This window comes from Coturnix japonica, chromosome 1 (genome assembly GCF_054131305.1).
Source record: "Coturnix japonica strain WE chromosome 1, WE-NBRP24, whole genome shotgun sequence".
NCBI lineage: Eukaryota > Metazoa > Chordata > Aves > Galliformes > Phasianidae > Coturnix > Coturnix japonica.
Window position 1 is genome coordinate 151,736,048 of NC_140663.1, and position 22,171 is coordinate 151,758,218.

General features: G+C 40.0%; 1 long non-coding RNA gene across 1 annotated transcript; it reads left to right on the forward strand.

Annotated features, from left to right (window-relative positions):
• Positions 1 to 4,612: 4,612 nt before the first annotated feature.
• LOC116653543 (uncharacterized) lies at positions 4,613 to 9,641 on the forward strand. Its single transcript, XR_004307607.2, has 2 exons — positions 4,613 to 4,776; positions 9,504 to 9,641. It is a non-coding gene; the product is annotated as an uncharacterized LOC116653543 (long non-coding RNA).
• Positions 9,642 to 22,171: the final 12,530 nt, after the last annotated feature.

Here is a 22,171-nt window from a genome sequence, read left to right on the forward strand (position 1 = left end):
AGAGAAGCTAAACTCCGTTGTAATGTTTGATACAGAGTCACTTTGTGACTGCAGCTTTGGGATTGTTATTTTAATTGTTTCATGTATTGCTTTTTAAGTTCATGCTTATCTAAGAGCTGAAAACTGAGATATTTCTAAGAATTATTTAAACCAGAACTACATGGAATAGCAGGTTAATTCAGTAGCATTCAATTTTTCTAAAACACAATGATGTGAACCACACAAATGAAACTAGCATCATACTGTTACCAAAAATCACCACATCAAACACTTAGCAAGTGTCACAGATAAGGAATTGCGGCATTAATGACGCAACACCTTCAGATTGCGTAACACAATTGCTATCCCCCTATTTATTTTTAATTTTCTATTTACTAGGGTCTTGCTACTCTGGAGAAAAAACTGCTGTATTTTACTTGTCTTCCACATTGGTTGCTGCTCAGCACTCCAGCATCCACATTTCCCCATACAAATGCACTGCCAATCCTTGCACACTTGAAACCTTTAATTTAGTGGTGTGAGCTCAGCTTTTGGGCTGTGGGCTGCCCTGTGGATTTCTTTAAGGTGTTCCACATTTTAAAACTTATCTGATTTGCCTATAGAGCATTTTATCTGTGTCATGTTGCACAGATAGATGGAAGGATTTCTTGGTTGCTTTCACATTCTGCTGCCCCTAGGTAGCAAAACACTGTGGTCTCCAAGGGCTACCCTCAAAACTAGAAAGAGCTGGGTACTGACTCCCAGCGGGGCTTCCTTTCTGTGGACTCGGCCAACCGACAACTCCATGACTCCAGCAGATGTTTTTGGCCTTCAGACCAATGGATGAATTTGTCCGTCTTCCCTCATTCCCTCTGTCATCTCTCAGACCAAAGCCAGCATGGTTAAATCTGGATCCTTGCCGAGGACAATCAGGAACAAAGTACTGGCCCAGTGAGGTTTTCCAGCGTGTCCCAAGAAGACTGTATTCAGGGGCAAAGGGTCCATGCTATATCATGTCATAGAGCCTGTACCAGTGTTTTTGGCTCCCCATTGTACTCTCTTTGATTGCTGGTTTTAAGTATGTCGTGCATCTCCAGATGCATTATTTATGTTTGCTTTGGTTGTTGTGCAATTTGTGGCAGAGTGAGGGGTCTGCTGGAAAGCAGCCATTGGTTTAGTGGCAAGCCCTGTAGCAAAATATTAGTAATACAGAAATCTGCTGTTCTAAGTGAAATTTGATTTAAGCATAAATGTCAGAAAGCATTCCAATAATTTATTTAAGTTGTTGACATTCTAAAGTGATTAACTAAAAATGTAGCTTCTTTTTCTTATTTCTCTTTTTGTTTTTCTTTTCTCTTGGTTTTTGTTATATCTTCCCTTCCCTTCCCTTCTCTTCCCTTCCCTTCCCTTCCCTTTCCTTTTTCTTATTGTAGGTAGGAGACTGTGTCTACTTCCATCACACAGAACTTAGTCAGAACTCTTGCCACAAGACCACACCTTCTCACTTCCAGAAATTGAAGCTAGCAGAGTTACAGTGTAATTCAGTGTTAACCTGTGATGTGAATGCTTCACAATCATTTGCCCCAGATTCTATGATTTTCAAGGCAGTTTAGCTCTATTTGCTTTCTGGTTTGATTGTGTAATATTATAAAATGGACTCCTGATTTGTATTATGCTGCTTTGTAATCATAGGAAGAATTTAACCAGTACTGTAGGACTTTCCTAACTGTAATGAAGTGTAGCTTCTAGAAATGTATCCTCTATAAAGTATTCTAAAATTGACCATATTAATTCCAACTTAAATAGTTTTAGTGTAAACACTTATTTTTATGTGTGTCTATAAGCTCCAGGATTTCAGAAGCCAGTGTGTGCTTGGGATGAAGTAATATGTAGTCATATGTGGAAGATAGCCTTGATTTTGTCATTAACTTGTCTCTCTACAAGCATGATTTCATTCTTGGTGTGATTTAATTTTTGACATTCCCGAAGATTTTTTGATGTTCCCTAAGAACACCTTTCTCAAAGAAACGACATTGCTGTGAGCCTCACATCTGTGCCTGGGATGATCATGGAACAAATCCTCCTGGAAGCTATATTAAGGCACATGCAAGACAAAGAAGCGATCTGCAGGTGATCCCTTGGTGAAGCCAGCACAGCTTCACCAAGGACAGATTATTCTTGACCAACCTGATGACACTCTATAGACTAAAGGCCTCAGTAGATAACAGAAAAGCAGTGGATTTCATCTATTTGAAATTCTGCAAGGCCTTTGATATGGGCCCATATCACATTCTTATCTCAGAATTGGAAAGATATGGATTTGAATGCTATTCAGCATCTTTCTCAACACACCTGGATTTGCCCTGATCAACACTTTGCACCGGGCTTTGTCAAATTTCATTAGATTCATGTGGACCCACTTTTCAGGGGTATACAGTCCCTTCTAATAGTTTCCCTTCCTTCTACTTTGTCATCTGTATCACTCAGCTTAATGTCAAGCTGCTGAGTGTGCACTCAGTACCACTGTCTGCTGTTGAGAAAGATGCTGAATAGCACCTGCTCCAAGACAGATCCCTAGGGGACACCACTCATAACCATCCTCCACCTTGGACAAAGAGCTGTTGATCGTAACCCTCTGGCTGCAACCACTCAATCAATTCTTTATCCACTGAATAGTTCTTATTTGACTGAATAGCATTCAAATCCATATCTTTCCAATTCTGAGATAAAGACTAAGAGAAGAACTCATTGAAAGCAGTCTTGTGGAGAAGGACTTGGTGCTTCTGATGAACAAAATGCTGGATATGAGCAAGCAGTGTGCTCTTGCTGCCTGGAAGGTCAACAGTAACTTGGGGTGCATCAAAAGAGAGGTGGCCAGCAGGGCAAGAGAGGAGATTGTACTCCTCTGCTTTGCCCTAGTAAGGCCCCATCTGGAGTACAGTGTCCAGGCCTGGGGTCCCTAGGATGGGAGGCATGTGGAGCTGTTGGAGTGGGTACATAGGAGGCTACAGAGATTATCAGAGTGCTGGGGCATCTCTCCTGTGAAGACATGCTGAGGGAATTGGATTTGTTCAGCTTGGAGAAGGCTCTTGGGAGGCCACATTGTGCCTTGAAGTACTAAAAGGCAACTTAAAATCAGGAGGGCAACTGATTTTTTTTTTCAGAGCTGATAGTGATAGGACAAGGGGGAATTGTTTTAAACTAAAAAGAGGGGAGGTTTAGGTTAAGTATTAGGAGCAAATTTTTCACTCAGACATTGATGAAGCCCTGGTACAGCCAACCCAGAGAAGCTGTGGATGCCCCAATCCCTGGAGGCCTTGAAAGCCAGGCTGGATGGGGCCCAGGCAGTCTGATCTGGTAGTTGGCAACCCTGCCCATGGCAGGGGGTTGGGATTGGTTGGGCTTTAAAGTTGCTTACAACCCAACCATTCTACGATTCTAAGAATGCTTTTTTTCCCCCCCTGTCCCCTTATATTTTGTCACTATAAATAAAAATTGGAAGCAAAAGGTCTCTGGGAAGTACAGGAGTAAAAAGTCTCATAATTGTATGATTGTGATAATCTTTTTTTTTTTTACTTGAATGACCATTAATTTGTGCAAGCTACGGGCTCTGTGATCCTCCTGCCTTGAATACTACGTTTTGTATATTGGAAATTACCCTACTGCTCTATGTGACCACAAAAGGAATCCCCAGGGCCATATTTAATTTCACAGTTAAATGCACTACTTGACTAGCAGCCTTGAAAACAGTGTATATCCCATATTTTTTTTTATCTCCGGTGGTGGGAACCGTACCGTGTAGTTAATTTAGCTATTTTGCTTTGTGCATGAATCCCGGCCAGAAGACTGGGGGAGATGGAGATTGGGGGGAAAATAGATGTCCAAGTTAGGGCAAAAAGAGGAAAAAAGAAGACAGAACTGTTAATGGTGGATGTTTTTTGTTGTTGTTTTTTTATTCTTTCAAAAAAGATGTAATCAGTTGCCATAATACATTATTGTTTGACTTTTTCACTGTGGTTACTGTTACTTCATCCCTGAGACACTTCCAAGAGAAATGAGGAATCGTCCACAAGATAATCACCACTATGTCTGACTTTTCTCTGTGTAATGCGGTGTGTCACTAAGATGGATGTATGTTCTATACGCAGTCTTTTTAGAAAAATAAAGGATTCTAACTTTCAACATATATAGTTTTATGAAAGGATGACTTCTCCAAGAAACCTTTCCTTCTGCCTTGGTAAAGGCAGTGCTCAGTCTTTTTCAATATCAGTATTTCAGTGTCTGCTTCATTCAAATGTGATGGCATCATCATTTTGGGTAAGTGATTCTAGAAATGTCTTGCCTGCACTTCAAGCATTGAGTCCACTTACGAGCCTGAGCTGATGTCAGCTCCATCCATGGGACAAGGATCATTATGTGCCTACACGATCTCAGAGGCTGCCACATACAGCTGTGCTCCCTGCTGTCAGCTGGCTCATCGCCATGCCTAATTTAATGTTTGCCCTGTTTGCAATAGTCAGCAAGGGCAAATTCTCCATCCCGGAAAATCAAATGTATGCTGACACAATGAAGTGATTCTGAACACACAATCACCTTTTTGTCATGTGTAAACCGCCTTCTGAAAGTGGATGCCAGCTCTGAGCTGGGTCTGATCCCCTTGCTCAGGGGTTTCATCTGGTAGGGGCTTTGCTCTCTGATGCCATCAGACTATCCACAGGAATCTGGGGCTCCTTCCATTTGTACCAGCACAGATAAGATTTCTTGAGCATCTCGCAGAAGTTACAAGCCATCTTTCAGGTGGGCATGGTTAGTTCTCAGCACAGACCAAGAGAGTAACTTTGCATAGGTAAATGGCTTTTTAAAAACGCCTTCTTAATATATTTTCAATTGGATCTATACTGCCCATCATCTTGGCAGGCACCTCAGTTTGACATGTCAGATGAAATATTCCTTCCTAAGTGGGTTTTAAAGTTACCTCAATCAGTACATAAGAATTAGTTTAGGGCTTCTTTTTTTAATGCAGTTCTCATTAACTGAGTAAAACTGAATTATGCTAGGCTACTCCTTCTAAGCCCATGAGCTTAGAAGTCCTTCCCTTCTAATCAGCTGAGTTTACTTGGCTGTCAAATTAATTCCACATCCAGAATTAGGTCCATTAGAAAGCTTGTGGGGATTTTATTGCTATCAAAGGGAAGCTTGTTTTTATAATCATAGCAGAACTCAGTGTAATGAGATATGAGTTCTGGTGGGTCTGCTAGTAAAACATACAGCTATTCAGTAATTATCCTTTTAAAAAAACTGCTATGTTGGCATTAGAAAAACAGTTTATTACAGCATTTTTAATGCTTATTGGATGGACTGTATCTTGACTCCAGCAAATAACAAGATAACATTTATACACAGCATTAGGTGTTATGCCTTTCTCAGCTTGAGTAGGTTTTGATTCACAAATGAGCTCATGAGATCAAGTTTCTGGACATTTGAAAATGTCCTCACAAAGAGATAAAACTTGAGTGGCAGCAATGAGTAAAATCATTTACAAAATCAATTATGCAGATTTGGGAAAATGGTTATAAAAATGTTGGGTAGGTGCAATTTGGAAAGAAAGCCTTGAATTTGTTATTTCTATTCTGTCTCGTGACTTAAAATACAAGCCATTGCTCCTACGCTGATGGGAAAAGTTGGAACATATGCTTTTCAGCTAACAACAAGCAAGAAAAAAACCAACAAAAAACCCCATGCAAAAGATAATGTTATTGCAAGTGTGAAATAAAATGGAACTTTTCCATAAGCTATGTTCGGAGTGGTGCCGATGGCCACAAGGCCAGCTTCAGCTTGCTTCTGGGGGTGTTGGAGCCCACATGGGCCGTAAACCAAACACAGTAGAAATACAATACAACACTGCTTTTCCCTCTTGATGCTTTTCACGAAACCACCAGAAGTCATGCAAGAGGATCATGATGTATCAGAAATTCAGAACTGGATAAACAGCTTGTTAAACTGCTTCGTGCATCATGCTTTACAAAGCTTAACTACTTTACATTTGAAGAGGCATAATTATCAGTGCTAAATATCAGTGGTTAGAAGCCACTCTAAAAAGAACCCACACAAGTGACGTTTTGACGGGCTGTTGTGCCAGGGAGGAGATGAATTGGCTTTGGTATTTTGACAAATAATAATGGTATAATTAAATACTTTAAATTGCACTCTATAAAGTGGTGATGTGAAAATGTGAAAACATCCCTTCTTACTGAAACTACCTGTTCTCTACTTGAATCTAGTCATGCTGCATTTAATAATCAGGTTAATATGTAGAGACTGTGCTTAAACAGCCAAGTATGGGGAAAGAGAGGTAGAGATCATCAATAACAACATTAAATATGCAGTGGCTGACACCCTTTCTCTACAGCCCTTCGTCTGCAAGCAAAGTCCACATACTCACATGAAATCCAGGGGAATAGGATGGAAACCAACAGCAAAGAGTGTTTGGCTGGTAGCATTGCTGCTGCTGGCGTTAATCAGGAAGCCAGCTTAACGTGGCTTGGCTATGATGTGTTGACAGGGCTGACAGTTAGACACACTCTCTTTTTTTAACTTGTGAGATGAATGTGTTTTACCTGGAATCACTGAGTCACAACAAATATGGAAAACCACTCCCATGCCATTTCCCAGAGTAGAGTGGTCATTTAATAATAGCATGTTTATAGAATACTATTTCCACAGTGCGTGTTAGGGAGTCAAAGTGCTTTACAAACATTAATAAAACTACTCATGATACTTCCTAAGTAAGCAATTTATTTCCACTTTTTTTGACCAGAAATTGTTAATAAGTTCTAGCTCTTACTTGTAGTACTTCTAAGATGTGACTTTCAACACTCCTTAAACAATGATGTAATTAAGTCCATTTTACAGAAGAAGAAATAAAGTTATAGAGAATATCAGTACTTACTGGTGGTCATACCATCAATCTTTTGCAGGAGTGAATATCTCCCCCTCCCTATGTCCTGTTACCTATACACAGAACCAAAGAATAACAGAATGTCTTGGTTTGGAAGGGACTTTAAATCCCATCCAGTTGCAACTGCTTGCCATGAGCAGGGCTGCCGCTCACCAGGATAGGCTGCCCAGAGCTCCATCCAACCTGACTTTGGTTGCATCCAGGGATGGGACATACACAAATTCATTGGGAAACCTGTGCCAGTATGTAAGCATGGGCATCGCATAAACTGTTCTCATGAGTCATGGTGAATTTCTGAAGCAATGGGAAGAACTGGAGGCTCAAAGGAGAAGAAGAAGCCATTCTGTGATCACTCCAGTGATGTTTTACTAGGTTGCTTCCAAGAACAAGCACAGTGATGGAACTCTGGTCTGAAGTGACCTGTGTCTAATGGCCAGTTACAGATTCACATTGCAGGGGAAACCTGCAGGCAGTGCACATTTACACTATAAGAAATATAACAAAAGGTATGATAAAGTCCTGTAGTGATTTCTTCAGGGCTGATTTCCTTGCAATACATATTTAAACCGAACCATACAACCATAAATATCTTCTCTTACTCCAGAGACTGGGAGAAGGATTCCTTGGTGAATGTGGGGAGCTCCCTTCATCCTCCTGCTGTTCCAGATAAAGACAAGGTTTCTTATTCTTGGACATGAACCACAGAGATGATTTGGATTTTGTAGCAGTCCTCAGGAGCCTAAGCACAACAGTAAAAGATGGGAGAAGGGAGGGTGTGAGGGAAGTTCTTTGACGCAGGGACTGTAAGCAGGGGGTCTTTGTTACCAAAGATTTTCCCTCAGGCACTGAGTCAGAGGAAAAGTCCCTTGTCATCAAGTGACACACACTTTATTCCTGACAACAGGCAAGAGATGTTCTTGACTAGGATGAAGCCATCGCTATTCCAGGCTGTAGGCAATTAACAGGTTTTAGCACAATGGTCTTAATTCCTTGTAATGGTCGAGACACCACCTGAAGCATCAGTCATAGATGGCTCTGTCTCCCCATTCTGAATTGCTTTTGGCCCATGTTTTATTGCTGCAGAGATGCGGGTTGTAGAGTAGCATCTCTCAGCCCTCATCTTCCAGTGACTCATAGAGGAAGCTCTTTCTTGTGCCACTGGAGAGGAATGGTCTATATGGGCTGGATGGCTCAACATTTGCCAGTCCCAGCTAAGGTCCATCCAGATAGCTTCAAGCAGTGGCTTCAGTTTTAAGGGCTGGGGAAGCTCTTCATAGTATACCAACTGAGTTACTCTTGTGATGTTCTTGAATATAATACAAAGGCTAAACAATACTGTAGACAATTAATTGGCCTAGATGGCTTTGCTAAAGATGACATTGCTCTTGATGCCAAACAGAAGCCATATAGGGAAGGTTAAGTTCCCATCTGTTCTGTTTATTATTGTTGCTTGGGTTTGCTTTGGTTGGTTGGTTTGTTTCCAGTTTACTGTGACACATTGTTGAATTGCCCATTTTTTCTTTAATTATGATATTCTGAAGTGGCTTCTCACCAGTACTCTTTCTTGCTATATTTCTATCTACATTTCTGTAGACATACTGGCACTGTCAGTGACTCTGGGAGAAAAGAAACGCTAATGAAAGTACATGATTTGTACACTTGATATTAATTAATATGCTTTGACTTTTCTAACAACACTGATGTGTAGGTATGCCTTGATCCTGTTATGTTGGCACTTCCTCATTAGAGAACGGGAGTCTGCAAAGCAAACTGTTTTTTCTTTCTTTCTTTCTTTCTTTCTTTCTTTCTTTCTTTCTTTCTTTCTTTCTTTCTTTCTTTCTTTCTTTCTTTCTTTCTTTCTTTCTTTCTTTCTTTCTTTCTTTCTCTCTTTCTTTCTTTCTTTCTTTCTCTCTTTCTCTCTTTCTCTCTTTCTCTCTTTCTTTCTTTCTTTCTTTCTTTCTTTCTTTCTTTCTTTCTTTCTTTCTTTCTTTCTTTCTTTCTTTCTTTCTTTCTTTCTTTCTTTCTTTCTTTTTTTTTCTCTTTCTTTTTAAGGCTGTACTTTACTGAAGTGATTTTCATAAAGGAAGGCAGTATTAGCATCTCTTCCTGTTCTGGAGAACCATGCTAAGCAATCCTTGGTTCCTGGTTTCATCTTGGAGTGTTTCAAACGATGCTATTTCACATCTATTACCTCACAAAGAGTCCAAAAACCAGCCCCGACATTAATACTTGCAAGAAAGAGCTGTTAGATTTGGGTCCAGGATATCTTCAAAGAAATGCCTTTCTACCATCAAGCCCATGAGTCAACACATTTCAAGAATAACTGATGGATTTTGAGTTCACCGTGTACCAAAGTGGTCCATGAGTTTTGCAGAGAAACTGAGAGGCCCCAGCTTGTGAGGCTCCCATGATAATGATAATCTCTGTTCTCTTTAGGAAAAAAAAGAAAAAAAAAAAAAAGAAAAAAAAAATAGGAAGAAAGCTTCTAATATATATTGAAGTTACACAGATCAGGTTTTAAAATTATATTACACTATAAATTTAGCCTTATTTATTTCATTTTTAGGTCCATACACCGACAGATCACAGACATCAACAGAAGCACAATTGTGGAGGTGGAATGTAATTTGCAGGCATCGTCTTCATGGATACTCAGAGCTGTCCCATAAGGTCATAATACAGCAAGTGCTGTCCTGCTCATGAATTAATGCCCTTCCTCAGGGGTTAACATGAAGATTAGCAGCCTTTCAGTACCTAAAGATGGGCTATAAGTAAGAAGGGAACAGACTCTTAAGCAGAGTCTGTTGGGATAGGCCAAGGGGAAATGTTTTCAAACTAAAAGAGGGCAGATTTAGACTGGATATGAAGGAAAGGCTGTTTATGGTAAAGGTAGTGAAGCACTGGAACAGGTTGCCCAAAGAAGTGGTGGATGTTCCATCCCTGGAGGCATTCAAGGTCTGACTGGATGGGGCCCAAAGCACCCTGATCTAGCTGTAGGTATCCCTGTTCTTTGCAGGGGAGTTGGACTGTATGGTCTTTAAGGATCCCTTCCAACTCAGTCAATTCTGTCATTCTATGATTCTATAACTTTTATTCTCTCCCTTCAAAATATTTAAAAGGATAATTGTGCTTGCTAAATAGGACACAAGATGGCAGTGCTCTGTTCATTAGCAATTTAGAGCAGAACAACTATTTTGCTGCACAGTGAAAATGAAATAGAGAAGAAATGATTATCATGCACAGCAGCCCTTTCTGACAATCCCACACTAAGACATTTTCCCCCTGAAATATATGAGAATGTGTCACTACAACCAACAGCAAACACCCACAGCCTTGAAGAAAAGCCAAGCTCTGTTTTGTTACCCAGAGATACAGAAGTGTTTTGCTTAGCCAGCTAATCTTCAAACAAGCAAGAGAAAGTGAAAACAACACCTGAATTTGGCCCAGCTTAACACCTATATACCTATTTCTTGCCTGTGCTTCAGGCTTAGAGTTTTTGAGATTACACACATCCAAAATGCAATATGACACTTAGTTTCCAAACAAGAAATAAGATAGCAGACAGATCAGTCTTTTTATGCTTCTCTTTCCACTTCTCTGTTCATAATGTAAAGATTTCCTGCATAATTGCACTGCAGCACTGTATTATGGTATTTTTAAAGAGAGACTGGTTTTTTTTCTTAACAATTTTTTTTCCCTCAGAATGCAGAGTATCTTTGTTGGGATGCCTTCACCTTTTAGCCTGGTAGCAACCTGTAACATGCCAGATTATATATGCTAGTGTATTCCCAGAATGAAAAGACAACAGCTTCAAGCCCAGTACCTACTACTTTGAGTCTGCTACTATTGCTTTTGCTAATACTTCCATTTCTCAAGGCTTGCAGAAGCAAATGTTGCCATTTGGGAACATGTCAAGTTCACAAGAATACCGACAATCAATAACACCACTTTCCAATAAATTTATTCTTAATGCTAAGGTATGCACTTGAGCAGAAAAATTCCTATGCACAAGATCTGAGCTGAAGGAGTGCAACAAAGCAATATCAACAAGTGGCACAGCTCATGCAATTCCTCATGAAGGGAATGCAATGAGTGATTGCATTCATTCACATCTGAGAGCAGATATCCACATTCCCACAGGATATCCCAATATTTTTCATTTACTATTGTCAAAACTGTACAGTCAGACGGTAATATGGCTGCCTCCCACGGGCTGTCCAACTAAGCTCCCAATGTTTTTACAGGAGCAGCTGAACTATGATGACTCAGTACGCGGTACTTGCCTGTAGTGTGGGATTATGCTGCTCATTTTTGCAAGCTGGAGTACTCACAGTTTACAAACAACACCTCAAATCAGCGTTTGTACAAATGGGAGCTGAACTTGAGGGAGCTGACAATGTCAATCACTGCTGTGGGATTTTCATGCAATGGGGCTGCTTGAATGGCCTGCATACAAAGATGCTGCACTCGTCTGGAAAATCCATGACCACACAGAGGAAATGAAAACCTGAGAGTTATTTGAGGTTCTTACCACTGTAGCTGAGCGTGGCATGAAATTAATTGTTTAAAAGTTGTGCCTTGTCATAATAATCTCTAAGCAAGCACTTCTTTCATTAGATTAGATCTGCAGCCAGATAATGTACTTGGAGAGGGTGATGCAAATGTGAGCCTTGCTCAGAGCTTTCTCCTGTACCACAGCTCTCACACTGTGGATCTCTAACAACTGACTTTTATATGAATTGAAGATGATGTGGTCCAGTTCTCCTTTTGCTGAACAACTCTTCCCAACTATTTCCTTTGCTGGTGCTAATGAGTGTGAATGTGTGGCAAGTAGATTCAGGAGGATCAGATAGCTAAAATCTAACCCACCAAAAGTTAACCACACAAAATCCCAACAAAACAGTTTATCCCATCTAGATATGGTTCACAAACTAGTGCAGAGGTCACAGAGACCACAGGGAACACACATGGATCACTGCAGTCTGAGCTGGTGAGGAATCAGTCCCAAAACACAGTCCTCAAAACAAGGTAGGAGAGGTGAATGTCCATGAGTGTATTCAGTGAGGATAAATGGGATTTGTACTGATTCATTTCTGCAGTGATGCCAGCTATATCCAATTTAGCAGGACAGACCTAATTTCAGACACAGGCAAAGAAAACAGCTGCCTGAAGCAATGTTCTCCTCACTGCTATCTCAGATAGGGTCCCAGAAAGGCATGCATGCTGCTGAGCCATGATGTTTAAAAACCTCTGATGCTGCTGAATGCCATACAAGCAGTTCTTCCTCTTGCATCTCACTTCCCTTTAGCAATATCTCAAGCTACAAATCTGGCCATGCAAGACTTTCCAAACTTTTGCCCCTTTAGCACTGGTCCTCCCTGCCCCTGTGGTGACAGCACCGTCTTGAACTTGACCTTGTCAAAGTGTTATCTCTACTTTCAGGTTCTAACTCCCAAACTTCAATTTTTTGTACTCTGCTGAAAGACTTAAGCTGACACTAAAATAATTTTGTGGTCATCCTAAAAAAAACCAACAAGAAAAATAATATAAATAACCTTAATTAATGTGAAGATGAGAATGTAAATTGCATGTACAAGCATGTGCTAGCTTTTTATATTAATTTGGTTTCTTATTACTTAACCCACCCTTCTCAAGTTAGTGTTCTCTGTATGATGTAAGAAAATCTCTACTTTTACCCACTGATGAAAAGGCTCCAGCTCTACATTCATTCTTCTGTTATTTCTCCCTTTCTCTCTCATTTATTTTTTAAATTCTTTTATTATTGTAATCTGTCATTTTATCTAAGACAGCTCCACTCATCTTAAGCTTAAAGCTAAAATTAAATGCTCTAAAACAATTTGGTACCTTTGGCCACACTTCAGCAGAAATTAGTATGGTCTAACTCCAAGCCAAGGAATAGCTCCATTTCCGGCTTCTGTGGACAAAGCTGGAAAGTATAAATAAAGAGACATTCAAATACAGTATTAAACAAGCAAGGGATGGGCAGATATTATGCTGATGGTGAAAAAATAGTTCCCATTGCCAGAGATAGGCTAAGAACAAGCATTCTTCCAAGCTGTACTGACAAGATTACTGGACCAGATTAATGCTCATTTTTCTATTGGAAGGATTCATTCTTACCCTTTTTTGTTACTTGACACCTTTGCATCCTCAGCCCTGGACAAAAAAAAAACCCAAACTATGTCCTTTTCTGGCTTACACATCATCACTGAGACTGAAGTTTGTGTGCCTAGTACTTGGCAGTAATAGCATTCAGCAAGAGGAGAAGTATTAAATTTATTATGTGGGTCAATAAAGTCAGCAAGCAGGACTTGGAACTCACACAGAGTTAAATTGCTGAGTAAGGGAGAGTGACTTTTCCAATTATAACAACACATTAACACACAGGTCAGAGGTTGAAATATTAAAAAGTAGCTAACAGGTCTCTTGAGAAGTAACAAACAGCAGCTCTGCATACTCACAGACAATGTAAAAAGCCACAGCATTATCCCTGCAAACCAAACCCTTGTGTGCAGAGCTCCATTAGTGGAAGCTGCTCAGCCACTGCAGAGTGAGTTCTGCTGGGAGCTGCCCTGCTCAGGACCAGAGGCAGAGCACTGCAGTACCATCCTGCACCCAAATGAACAAGGAGCTTGCTGGGGGCTACAGCAAAAGTTGTCATAATCTGTCAGCTGGAGAAAAAAGTTGGCACTGATGGTGCCTTTTAACACAGGTAAAACCCCTTTCTCATGGCTGGCCTTGTTTCTCCTTATTATCACAACAGCCTGAAGCAGCAACACTTTGGCTTTGATAATCTTGAAACCAAATTCAAGCATAATGAGCATGTCCAATTAGAGCTAGATTTTTCTCAAGTGTTCATCTCCCATTAATTAAAACTGAATATCATTTGTAGTTCTTGTACCATTCATTGTGACCTAGAGACATTCTCTTCTGACCTAGAGACAGTGGGTCTGAGTGTCATTGGGAAACACAGTACATGTCCTTCACAACATGTAGTTGAAGGCTTCTTATTAAATATGTTTTCCATTGTGGATGGTTTGAGTAATGGAGCATAGGAGCAGTTGAAAGCATCCCAGCCTGCATGAATGACCTGCTTCTTAAGAGTGCACACCCAGCTGAGGTCAGGTATCCCACCTAGGGATGAGCCATACCATCTCTGCCCTTTGTCGTTCTTTGATTCTGACATAAGCCTTATGAGCTGTGAGCCAATGGACCAAGGTCAACATGGAAGTCTGATCAAACTTTCTTTGTTGTGCTCTAGAGTTGTTTGAGCAGGAGCTTAGTTTCAGTCAGGCTGAATTTGAGATCTCTACTGAACTGCATCCATGCTTAGCCTGCAGTTTGGTACACATGTGAAGTGCCAATCTTCCCAGCTACTCCCTGATTTAGGGCAGAAACCAAATTCTTGTTAAACCATACACGCTTGCTTTGTATCATGCTACAGCTACTTCTAAGCCACCAGAGAAGAGGTTCAAGTTGGTAAACTCCACTGCTTTTGTGGTTGTGTTACAATAACTTCATGCCCTGAATTTAATTATACGGGGAAATCAAGGTTTACTCCAGATCCCACCCAAATGATTGGTGGTCTTCCCAGCAGAAGGATCAGGCAGCATGGAAGGAATTATAAAGCTACTTCTGACCAAAGCAATATGCTCTGCATTCTCCATCGCAAACAAATGCTGAGTGAGTAGAATTTTGAAATCAATAAGTTCCATCATCTACATGTTAACTTGCTAGATGCAATTAAATCAAATGTTTCCTTTCCACCCCAGAGCAGAGGATGTTCTACAGTGAAAGTATGACAGTTGTTTCTGTTAAGCAGAGTGCTGCCTGGCTCTGTCTGAGATAGAGCTCTATCTGTTGGAAGGAAAATCTCAGTCACTCTAGTTATGTCATCCTTGCTCTGGGTAGAAGCTGTTTTGATGGGTAACATCTGTTATTTTCATTGAAATCTAAAAGACCTGTCTACATGTTTTGGTGTTGTTTTTTTTTCTCCTTAGTATAGGAAGTGAGGGAGGGAAGAATAACTAAACTGACCTTTCAGTTGAGTGAGACGCAGTGTAAAAAGTCTCAGAGAAATGCATATCCTTACAATTATGCACAGTAAGGCATTCTTACTCAGTTTTTCTCATGTAAAGAAAACCAAGAAAAACAGAGCTATTATGACTTTACCCACCTACAGACAAAGCCTGAGAAGATCCTATTTCTCAGACCTTTGTCAAATTTTCAGTCTATCTAGTGGGAATTCTTTTCTTCCCCTAAAAGATAAATACGTTAAACAGTCTCAAAGGGCAATAGCTTTTCATCTGAGAAAACAAATGCCATCACTCTCATTCTCCACTCTTTTTTCCCTTCCTTACTCAGTTTTTCATCCTATCCCTCTGTCCATGGGAATACATATTCCCTTTGCCATTCATCTCTCTTCTCTCGGGATCATTACCACTTGGAGACGATATATGGTGAGAGAAAAAAAAAAAAAAAAAGGACATTAGGAGAATTGGTACAAACAAAAACCCATCATTATATCGATTTTAAGTAAAACGTAGTAGAAAACATAAAAGAAGAGAGACTTCCTGCCATTTAACTAAAGAACCTGATAATGAAAAGAAATATTTAAGTTGGTCATTACAGCCTCCAGAGTTTGCCACTAAATTCACATTTGGCCCTTAACTCCTCTAAGACACCAAAGGGCAGGAAAGAAAAAACAACACAGTTCAAGAATACTGTTGTATAATTCATGTTTTAAAAACAAATTTCTACTCATGGACTTCATACAGCAGATAGTCATCCTCTTTAGTCACATGCACAGGAGCTGGTGCTGGCCTTAAGACTGCTTTTCCAGAAACCTTCATACAATCCTTTACAAGTATGCATTTCCACTTATTGGGTCTGTACATCTTTGCTTTTTAGATGACCCTTGGGATGAAACATGAGTTCTGTGCTGTTTTTTGGAGGCCATGAAGTCTGCATGAGTAGCTGCTGGTAATCCAGACACCATCCTATGGGGAAAAAGAGATCTGGTGGGAGCCAGCACTCATTTATGGCCATCCTGATGCAAGTTTGCAGCCCCAGGCTGCCTCAACCTCCAGTGTTGCAGCTGTGAAATCATTGCATCTCTTGCCTGTAAAGGAGCTAGGGCTCCTGCAGACATTTATCAGTCATACCTTGAGGCTTTTGTGCAAATGGATATGTTGGAATATGGCAGATAAAGTCAGAAATCTTGGCTTTCTTGGTTCTGAGTTCTTCCTTGAGTTCATCTGCAAGCTGACAAGCTGGCCAACTGCACAAACAGGCACTGGAGCAACATCATAAAAGTGTACAAGTTTCTATTGTAACCAGCTGTGTCACAATGTGGGGGTAGCGAGTTACTCTTGACTGCACTGCTGCTGTAGCTGCGCAGTTACAGCGGGGATTGCTGACACTCCTGACCCCATACAGAACCACACACCAAAACCTTCGTCAGGTTGATAGCCACAGGATGTTCACCACAGACACTAGAAAGATAGGCAGACCAGGACCACAGACCTTAGAAAGACAGACAGACCAGGAACTCTAGGAGTTTGGGACCAGGGGATATTCAGGCATCTTCCACCTTACTATGCATTAGGCTGGGGGCACAGCGGTGACCCAAAGGACCCTCCCCACCCCACCACGTTGTTCTGTGGATAAAAAGACTTGAGGATGCTCCTTTCTGGGGTCACAGGACATACTTTCATTGCGGGAGACATTCTTGAATTGCTTGAGGCTTTAAAGATAGAGTTTGGCCAGTTCTGCACAACACTCATTTCTTTGATGCCTTTCCAAAGCATTTATGTCTCCAAATAAAGTTTGCTAGGAAATAAATATTAAAAAAATCTCTCTATAAAAATAGTGTATAAAATAATATATGATTCTGATATATACAGGAATTATCATAAATATATACAGATACTACATTTCCTAACTGTCTTTGCCATCATTTCATGCTCTTGATACATTTATGTATCTCCTTCCTAGAATTTTAGACAAGAAAATCGAAAAGATTGAAGTTCCAGAGCTTGGCGGTATTGTGCAATGTGAATTTGAGGGACTGTAACATTTTGATCCAGTACATGGGCTTCTGCAATTTGAACTAAGGGAGAAACTGAGTTTGTGGGTAATTCAACATAATTGCAGGGAAAATCCCTTTACTGAAACATCTGTAGTGAAAGAAGATTTCTTGGCTGCCAGCTACCAGAATGTTACTGAGCATGTCCAAACTGAATGGTTTTGAGTAGATTATTTTTTTAAGGAGTCAACTGTAAGGTAATGAGTAACCACTCATCAAAAGTTTCAACATGGAGAACTAAAGACATACTAACTCTTAAGAAGCTGATTAGAATGTTACAGCTTGAATTGTTGAGCAAGAACTACTTAGGTCAGAAACACAAACCAAATACATCCCTAAATTTAGTATTAGGTCGCAAGGATGTTGCTTTGAGCAAAATCTCAATCTCAAAATCTCTCTTTTTTTTTCCCCTCTTGATTTTTGTCACTTCTATTCTTTTGAATTCTTTCCTATTTGTTGCAGTATATCTAAAGCCAGATTCCAGAAATGTTGTTGGAGAGGCTAGATCATAGTCATATTTCTTGGTAGAGCGGCCTTACTTAGGTACTGAAACTATCATAGTTTATGAGTACAAGTGAATGAGATATGTCTGAGAAGGTGTTAATGAAGCAGACTTCAGAGATCCAATTTGGCTCCATCAGTTTGATAGTCAGCTTTATGTATTATTCTCCAGGTATGTGGCTGTGCTTGCATGGTCTACTGTAGACAAAGCTTTTTTTCTCCTTGTTACCATATAAGCCAGCAAAACATAGCATGATCTAGAAGGAAATCTAGGTATGAGGATTTTAGACAACCAGCTATATTCTTACCACCCTCTTTTTGTCCACAGGGAATGGTTTGTGCTTGGAAAATAATTGTCCTCTGCACCATTTCTCCCTGATATCAGCTATTTTTAAACTGATTCCTGCAATTGTACTGCAAGACACATTGGGTTGTAGATTCATCAATACTTTGCCAATTTACCCTCTAAGTAGATTAGCTGTTACAGAGAAACCTGCTTCTGCCAAATTGCTTTTGTTTTTACTGGACAAGGTTAGTAATGAAAATCATGTTAATCTAGTAAAAGGGTAAGAAATTGATCACACAACAGGAAATAGAGTTGCAAAGAACTAAAGCAATAAAACATGATGTCAGTGTCTTTCCTTTGAGTTTTCCTTTAGATTTGTCTTTCGGCGTTGTTTTCATATACTCTCTTAATCAGATGGCTGGGAAACCAACTAAGAAGATATCCCCCTACTAGCACTACCTTGCTGGAGACCTTTAAAACACCCAGGGGATGCTGTCAGTTATCTGCATTTTGGAGATTAAAAATGTATCAAAGAATATGAATTCCCCACTCTTTTTCTTGTTATTATTTTTTCATTTTTTTATACTTTGACTTTACCTTACAGAGCTCAGTAAATATCAGGCTTAATTCACTTCTTCCCTCAAAAACACTCAAATTAAAGTGACACCTATACATATCAATACATTGCACCATATGATGCAACCTCTAAAAAACATTTCTGAAACTTAAGTTTTATCACAGTTTTAGAGTGAACAGTACTCGACCTTTGGGAAACTTTTAGCAGAATGGTGAGCTACGCTTGTTTCATGATAACTAACTCCCCAGGTATTGAAGTCTAATACTGAAAATAGTGCATTGAAACAAGAGAAAAGAGCAAATGGAAACTGCACAAACCAATTTGCTGTTTTCACTTTTGCTTCAGAGCTCTGAATGTCATCTTGAGTGGAAAATGCCTTTGCAGTTTTCTCTAGCCATCTGAAACCATTCTAATGTATTGAAAAATGGCAGTGACATTTCCCCGAGATATTTTAATGTATGGTCCTTGGTTAAACCTATGTGAAAAGAGAAAAAAAAAAAAAAAAGAATGCTGTTTACAAACAACTGAAACAGTGTCCTCAGAATAAATGCTCTTTTCTTCTCCCCAATACATAGTTTTTCTAGAAGAATCCACATAAAAAAACCACTGTATATTTAATTCAGAAATAGCACCCTGAGTAATGCAACATTCTCTCCTTCCTTTCTCCTCATCTTTTCTCAGTTCTCCTCATCTCTACTCTGCTCTTCTCTCCCTCGTAAAACATGAAGAAAACAGCACATTTACAATCCATTCAATTACCATTCTTTGGCCAGACCGAGCAGAGCCTCCAGGTACAAGCTCCTTAATATCAGCAAAAGCATTTGGACTGGCAGGTAAGAAGCCTAATAACCTTTTGGATGGATGTTTCTTCTCTCTCCACACCGTAGTGACTGAGTTGCTAACAAACTTGTGCACTTCAGGTAAACCATAAGCTCAACAAGTGCACTAGAATCAAGGTAGAGTTGGGGTAACATGTCCTACAGACATGCAAGGCAACCCCACAGTCCACCAGCATGAGATACCAACTACCTTGTTTCTGAGACAGAAATGATTTAGGAGAAGATCTTGACCAACTCTCTAAGAATTACTGCCACTACTTCCCAGGTGATGTAATCTAAGACATTTCTTGCTGATTTAGGCTACAGCCCTAGTGCTTTTTTTCTGTGCATGTATCCTATAGCAATAAAGGAATCATTTCTGCCTTTGAAGACTCTTAAAGAGTTATCTTCCAGGCAGTATTTTATTTTGGGCTGGAACCATGTAGGTGTTACTATTATTTGTACATTTATCACATAAAACCAATGATAGGCTTTGGCTTTTACTGAACAAGCCAGAGGATTTATCACATAGCCAGGGAAGCCTGTGATCTAAAAGCAGTGGTGCTTCCCATGGACGTACAATTTTTCATGTATGTTTATGAGTTCCACTCTGTTAAAGTCAAAAAAACCCAAAACATGTGTGGTAGGAGTGGGATGATGACAAGGCTTATGTGTTGCACTTCAGAGGGTTAACTAGCATCTTGATACTTCGTTAGTGTTTGCAGACACATTCTTGATGCATTGCACTGATATAGCATTGGCTTATCTCTCGAGCTCCTAACGCTGGCTAAGAGCAGACAGTGCTGCCCAATGTGTGTGGAATCCTGGAGCAGAGACCTTCTATCATTTCATCCCCTTGCTTCTTTGTAAATCTGAGACTGTCCTGACTGCTCTGAAGTGACCATACCCTGGTTCATCAGCCTGTTAGAGAAGTACAAAAATGCTCATGTGCTTAGAAATGTACATAGAAGTACATGGAGGAGAGCTGAGAAATGGACACCAAGGTCTCCAATGTTATTATCTACATTAACTTATACATACAATATCCTGTCATCCTAATGTCTGTAAGTGTAAAAGTGATCGTGGATACAAACTGAAATCAGCATCCATCCACACCTGTACCAAATCAGTCCCTCAGGGATCAATCCTTTTTTTCCTTTGGGGATGTGCCTGATGACTGCTGTTTATTCAGATGATCAGCTTCGCAAACAAGACTTGGAGCGTGAGCTAAATTTTATACAAGCCAGCACATCTTCACGAGAATCACTAAAGTGGTTGTAAGAAAGCAATGGAAACAAGATTCCTGGGAGTAATTCCCAGCTGTCGTGTTGAATTACAGAGAGACATAGAGCTGCTAAGTTTTCCACATCTCTGCTTAATCCTCTGTAAAGTGAGTAAAGTAAAACATATCTGGGAAGGATGTAGTTGATAATGAGAAAGATTTTGTGTCTCTTTGGAAGAGGTGAGCTCTCTTCTTCATAGTTTTTGCTGTGATCAAGCAATTCTTATTGCATAGAACAGCAAAATCCTGTAATTCTGTGCTTTGCTACTGATGACTGACAGCTCACTGCAAATTCATAATTACAGTCAAAACCCACATCCATTTCTTCAGAATAAGTGTTTGGAATTGTGTAATTGTGAGGTGAGAATAAAATGTTCAGTTCACTTTAATTTCTGTAAAGAGGAAAAAGGGAATAGCATGAGACAGTGCTCAAGCTTCAAGTAAGCACCGCGAAGAAAAATAAATGTGTATTTTGCTTTCCTATATGTTACACATTTTCCAGGTTATGTTAGAAATACATATTCATTTCATATGTAATGTATTTGTTATTTTCTGGTTTTCCTCCAAGACATTTTACCATTATCCTGCCAGGACTGTATGTTGTCTGACCACTTCCCCATTGCAATTAAAGATTGAAACCACTTGCTTACGCACAACGGAGACCATCATACCTAACCCCAAAGGAGGCCAGAAACTCCTAGCACACTGCATTTCCCAGACCAACCAGGAGGCCCAGGGCACAGAAGGACAGTGTGCTATTTACAACAAGGGCTGGCACACTGACAGTCCACATGTGTGGAGCACTTCAAAATAAGGGGAACAAGAACAAGAACAACAACAACAAAAAAGGATGAGAGAGATTGAATATGTCTTATAGAGAGGTTCTGCCTGCATGTTCTTAATGAATAGAGACAGATTACTTCCAAATCAGCTTCTAAAAATGTAATAAAAAAAGAGCCAGCCTCAAGATATGATGTTGAACTGGAAGCTTTTCCTCAAATCTAACATTATATATTTAGCAGTCAGAGTGCTGAATCACAGGGTTGATCTGAACAGACATCAAGCATGAAGCTTGCACACACTGTGGCCTTCCTCAGGGATTTCATCCCGGTCATCCTGCCTTGCTCCCACTTTTCTTCCCTTCTCTCCCCAGAGCTAAGCCAAAGAGGAGGAGTGAGGACGATGCCTTGGGGTGTCTGAAGTGCAGTGTGAGAGAGGAGAAGGCAATCTGTCTCTAAATGGAAATGTTTCATTGGCTTCACTGCTTTGAATTAGGCCTGATGTGTTTAACAAACTAATAAGCGAACAGCGTGCACTACAGCAAGATTCAGAGTTGTATGATAAGGAAGATTTAAGAGATTAGTGACTCTGCTCTAAAATTTTGATGTGTGCACATGCATATCAAGCTTTTGAACTCATCTTTAGTTTCCCACAAGACAAATCTTGTCATATTACAGCCCTGCAGTGGATGTGTGCACAAATCTGGAAATACACTGAAAATAGTCTTTGCAGACGTTTTCTGTCTCTTCCTCCAGGCTGACATTTAAGGACTTAAAAACGAAAATCAGTTTATATCTCTGCAGTATACAAAACACCCAAGCAGGATCAAATTGTATTGGGTATCTAAGTCTGTGTGGCAACATCCTGAAAATGCTGCTCTCC